Source organism: Triticum urartu, chromosome 2A (assembly GCF_056163025.1).
Source record: "Triticum urartu cultivar PI428250 chromosome 2A, HENAU_Tu73, whole genome shotgun sequence".
NCBI lineage: Eukaryota > Viridiplantae > Streptophyta > Magnoliopsida > Poales > Poaceae > Triticum > Triticum urartu.
The window spans coordinates 691,359,069-691,364,904 of NC_141874.1; the positions used below are offsets into that span (position 1 = coordinate 691,359,069).

Consider the following 5,836-nt stretch of genomic DNA (forward strand, 5'->3'; position numbering starts at 1 on the left):
TAGTTTATGCATTGCTTCGTAAGGGGCTGATTTGGATCCATATGTTTCATGCTATGGTTAGGTTTACCTTAATACTCTTGTTGTAGTTGCGGATTCTTGCAATAGAGGTTAATCATAAGTGGGATGCTTGTTCAAGTAAGAACAGCACCCAAGCACCGGTCCACCCACATATCAAATTATCAAAGTATCGAACGCGAATCATATGAACGTGATGAAAACTAGCTTGACGATATTCCCATGTGTCCTCGGGAGCGCTTTTCCTATTATAAGAGTTTGTTCTGGCTTGTCCTTTGCTATAAAAGGATTGGGCCACCTTGTAGCACTTTATTTACTTTTGTTACTCGTTGTTCATTACAATTCATCCTATCACAAAACTATCTGTTACTACTTATTTCAGTACTTGCAGAGAATACCTTGTTGAAAACCGCTTATCATTTCCTTCTGCTCCTCGTTGGGTTCGACACTCTTACTTATCGAAAGGACTATGATAGATCCCCTATACCTGTGGGTCATCACCGCCCACCCATGATCTTCGTCGCCGCCTTCCTCCCCGGACTCCCCCTGCTACAACCGTTCATCATCCTGACGTCGTCGACACCTGCCTCGGCCGGCCAGCAACGTCACGCCGTCAGCGCATTCATCATCAGACAAAATGGATCCAGCTGACATCCTCGCCGTTGTGCAAGAGGTTGGTTTGAGCCGTCGTTGTGCTTGATGAACTAATTATTTTAGGGATGATGTTACATGGTGTTCTATTGATCTTAGAATTTTCTTAAACATGTATAGATAGAGGAGGAGGGCGATTATGATGGCGATGATTACGGTGATGACAACGGAACCTCGTCACTGAATATGGATGAACCTGCTAAGGAGAACTACATGAGTTTGGATGAATCTTATAGTGACAATGTAAGTGTGATCAATGTTGATAAAAACAATAAATACGATAAACCGCATGGACAATTACATGTTTTTTTGCATCATGCAGCGACATGGCGATGATGATGATGATGATGATGATATGGATATAGATGATTCATTTGCTGAAAGTGCACTCCGGGCATGTTTAAAGAAAATAGGAGAAGAAATGACATAATAACTGTATGAGCGCTTACATGTATTTTTTAGAAATGTGCGTAGATGGACGAGAACGGGGACTTTGTGAGGAATATTGTGGATGATGAAAGTGACAAATCGCACGTTGATGCATCTCATGATGACAGGTCCAGCAAAGTAAGTTTTGAAACTCACATACATTACATATTAAAATAATAACTGACCGACATACATGGTTTCATGCCTTAATTTACAGGGAGATGTAGATGGTCCTAGCGGGAAGGATGAGCATGTTGTTGATGATCTGTTTAATTTTGACATCGGATTTGATGAATATCAGCAAGATTTATTGGACAGGCATTGGAAGGTCATGAGGAAGACGTTCAGGTCACTAGGAGAGGCTTACATTTTCTATAACCAGTATGCTAAGGAGCGTGGTTTCAGCGTGAGAAAGGACTCGCTGAAATTTTTGAAAGGTCCTGAGGGAACTATGCGCTTGAGAAAGTATTTGTGTGCGAGAGCTGGGAAATGATAGGCAAAACTTTGTACAATGGAAGGCAGGACCCGTAGGCTCAGAGCGGAGACTCGTTGCTTCTGTGATGCGCATATAACTTTGAAGCTTGATAAAGAGCGTGACGTTTGGTATGTCAGCAGTTTCAGCGATGATCACAGTCACGTTCTAGCTAGACCGGATGAAGTCACGTTTCTTCGGTATCATAATCAGATAAAATAATTTCAGAAAGCTGAGATCTTAACTATGTCAGGTGTTGGAATCAGGAAACATATGATTTATGATAATCTCGTCAGTAGGTGCAGGTCATATGCACATGCTGGTTTTGGGAGGAAGAAGCTTTATCACATGTATTATAGAGAGAAAAATGAAGTTGCTTGCACAAGGTGATGCAGACACTGCCATTGGGATCATGATGACCAGAAGAAAGAGTGATACAGATTTCTTCTTTAAGCACACCGTCGATGATGAAGTAAGGCTGAAAAACCTATTCTAGTGTGATTCTCAATCACGTCGAGACTATGTTGACTACGGTGATGTGACCGGCTTCCATAGCACATACATGATGAATAGGTATGGCATGCCATTTATACCTTTTGTCGGTCTGAACAACCACCGTTGCACCACGGTATTCGGTTGTGCTCTTGTGTCTGATGAGACGGAAGATACATATGTCTGGCTACTTCAGACATTTTTGAGGGCTCACTATCAGAAGAGGCCCAGGTCAGTAATTTCTGATGGAGATGCAGCTATGATTAAGGCCATCAGAAAGGTACTTTCGGGGGTTTGGCATCGTCTTTGCTCGTGGAATATTGAGAAGAACATGCATAAACACCTTCATCATAAGTCTCTAAAGGAGTTCAGGTCTCTACTTTATTATGCCACTTCAAAAGAAGTATTTGAGGAGAGATGGGCAGCGTTTACCGCCAAATGGCAGTCGGAGAAAACAAAGACATGGTTACGTAGGATGTACAAGAAGAAAAGTCTTTGGGGTGCATCATATCTGTCTGGTGGGTTTTTCCTAGGTATGTGAAGTAACCAGCAAAGTGAGAGTCTGAATGCATGCCTTCGCTTGCATCTAGACTCCGGTATGACTATTGTTGATATGATTGTGCACTATGAGAACTGCATAGTTCGTCTCCGTGAGAACGAGGCACATGACGATTAAACAAACTCACAGACAGACCCAGTACTAGTATTGGACGAGTGTAAAGATATTGAGAAATCAGCTGCCCGTGAGTTCACTGCGGCAAACTTTTATATCTCACAGGAAGATATGAAGAAGGCACCGGAGCTTGAGGTCCTTGAGAGACTGAGAGGAGCAGACACTCACAGATTCATACTGGCATGGAAGGAAACTAGGGATATCAGATTCATTGTGGACTACACCCCAGGTAACTCCGAAGAAACCGTGAAGTGCAGTTGCAGAAGTATGGATCGCAAAGGACTTCCTTGCAAACAAATTCTTCACGTTCTGATTTGGCTACGCTTACGTGAGATACATAAGTGTTTAGTACTGCGGAGGTTGAGAAAAATTGCAAGGGGTGGACTTCCCGTGAATCGCACTAGCGATCTGTTTGTGTGGCGATGGGCAGGTATAGGGGAGAGAGCTAGGTATAGCGAGTTGACTATCTTATCTACCGAAGCAACTCATGAAGCATGCCATAAACCATTTTTATTCGACAAGTTGAAGGCGGCTCTGAGGGACATAATAGATAATGATTCCACTGAGGAGGATGAGCCTGGTGCGAAAAAAAAGTTTGTGAATGACGATACATTTGAGCCTAATCAAGATCATGTTCTGGTTCGTGATCCCGCAAAAATTAACACCAAAGGTGCACCAAAACAGAATGTTAAAGGCCGCAGTAAGGGTGGTCCTGATGTCACTAAAATGGGCGACCTAAAGCTTTTGATGAGAAGAGCAAATGTCAATGTGGCCAGTGCGGTCTTACGGGTCATTATAAATCGACGTGCCCTCAAAGTCCTAAGTACAATTTTCTTATGTTCATGTAAATCTTGTTGTTCTCTAAATTTATTTGTTTATTATGAATTAACACATATCTTACTGTTTTTGTATGTAGGAACTTTGCTTGAATTCGGGAGTATGGAAGATTACTTTGCCCCTTGATTGAAGAAAGTTTCTTGATGGATTGCTTCTATCTACGAGATCATTTTTAATTGTTAGATTATGTTATATGAGACTTATTTTACTTTGTTGATATCAGACTATGTGCTAAGATACCCACATAACTATTTGTTGATGCCAGACTATGTTATGCAAGAAGTATTTTTACTCTGTTTATTTGGATGTGTTCATTATGCACTGTAGTGCCGTCTTTGTTTACTATTGCTTTTCTACACTGTCGCTGTCGCTTATTACGCCGTCGTTTTTAGTTTTTTTTTTAAATGCCCGACAAGTGCGCCGGCGAGTCTGACATTACACAGACCACACCGACGGCACTGTCCCACAGGGCAGCGTCGGACGGCGGTAGCAAAGCGAGTAAACCAGAGGAGTCCGACTGCCTCTGTGGCACCGGGTATTTAAGTCGGTCGTCGCGTGCTCCGTCGGGCGAGGTGAGACTAAACAAATGCGCTCAGGTTCCCGTCACCCCGCGGGGTACTTGGGCCGTCGTGTGTCAAGCTTCAAAGTTTTATTGGGCCGGCCCACGCGGACACGTGTGTCGCTCCCGAAACGGCGGCGGCGATTGAACGTTTAGTCCCACCTCGCTTGCCGAACGACGCGTCGACCGGCTTATATACGGAAGGTCGGCACTGGTGTTGAACTTCTCTACTAACTCGATAGTCACTGGGCCGTCTTGGCTGCCCTGTTGGCCCGTTTGCCGACGTGCAAAGTTATTCACCGGGCGGGCATTTTTTTTAACATAATATAACTACAGAGAACATAGACTGTTTAAGTCACACAAGTAGACAACGGCAGAAGCATTTTTTAACATAATATAACTACATAGAACATGGATTGTTTTATTCAAACAAGACGACGGCAGAAGTATGAATATGAGTAATTAAAAATTATAGACGATGGTATGAAGACAAAATAATAATCCAAATGTCATTCTCAACTTAAATATTCAAATAAGTAGTGCCTTCTTCATCACAAAATATCAGAGTCAAAATAAATGAAAACATCATTTGAGCCTACAAAATTTTCTGTTACATAAATTTTGCCGCATTTATTTCCTCTTTGCAAGCCGGGTAACTTTGTCTTTCACATCGTTGAGTGTATTTCTCTCTAAAAAAATAAGTTGCGCAATCATTAAGTCCCTTGATTTATCAATTGACCCCTGTTACAACTTCATATTAGTACAATGCGAATTGTATCACATAATGAATTCAATTAAATATAAGCATTTGAAATAAACCAGACTCGCGAAAAACGGCTTGTCCATTTTTCACCGTCCCAGTATTGAAAGCATCGAAGGACAAATATTCCACATGAATTGCTGGTCCATACAAACAACGATTCATAAGTTTGCATTTCAGGTAAGATATTAAAATAATGTGAAAGTATATACGCACCCATCTTCCTGTTGTGGCATCTTATACGGTTTAATAGGCCAGGTAGACACATCCGGATAATTCACAGCACCGCTCGCATTCACATCACGTATGTCATATCCAAGTTGTTTCCTCTGTTCATATGAATGATAGCACGCAAAGGATTTAAGATAGTTCAGTTATGAACTGATAGTTTCGATATGCCCATGTAAATTTATACCGTACAAGCTCCTCAACTTTGTCTTTAACTTCATTGTCAAGTTTGCGTCCCATCAAAGAATCAAGAACCTGAAACTCTTCCTTCGCGTGATGCATGACGACCGAAACCCAGTGGGTATTTCCCGTATTAAGAGAAATATAAGTCTGCATCACAACGAATATACGATGTAATCAACGCATATTGTTTTATTATTTCTATCCCGCAAATGCATACATTAAGCCAGTCGAACTTACCTTATCTTTTTAAAAATACTCATCGATGCATCTATTCACAGGTCCATTCTTCTTCGCCACAACTTCGTTCTCATTTTTTCCTGGCTCGGTGTCTGGTCTAAATTCAAGTAACCAATTGACCAGCCAGGTCAGCATTATATGACGATCGTCACCAACAATTCCCGACAGATACGACAAATAAGCATTGATAACCTAAAAATAATTTAAATGATGTATAACAATTCCAATTTGCAGTGAACGGTAATATAAAACACAATAATAACTTACATCACCGGTTATCCATTGATGGTTAAGAATCTT

At 41.5% G+C, this 5,836-nt stretch overlaps 1 pseudogene; it reads left to right on the forward strand.

Annotated features, from left to right (window-relative positions):
- The first annotated feature begins 525 nt into the window (after nt 1-525).
- On the forward strand, nt 526-3,695 carry LOC147986781 (protein FAR1-RELATED SEQUENCE 5-like; annotated as a pseudogene).
- Nucleotides 3,696-5,836: the final 2,141 nt, after the last annotated feature.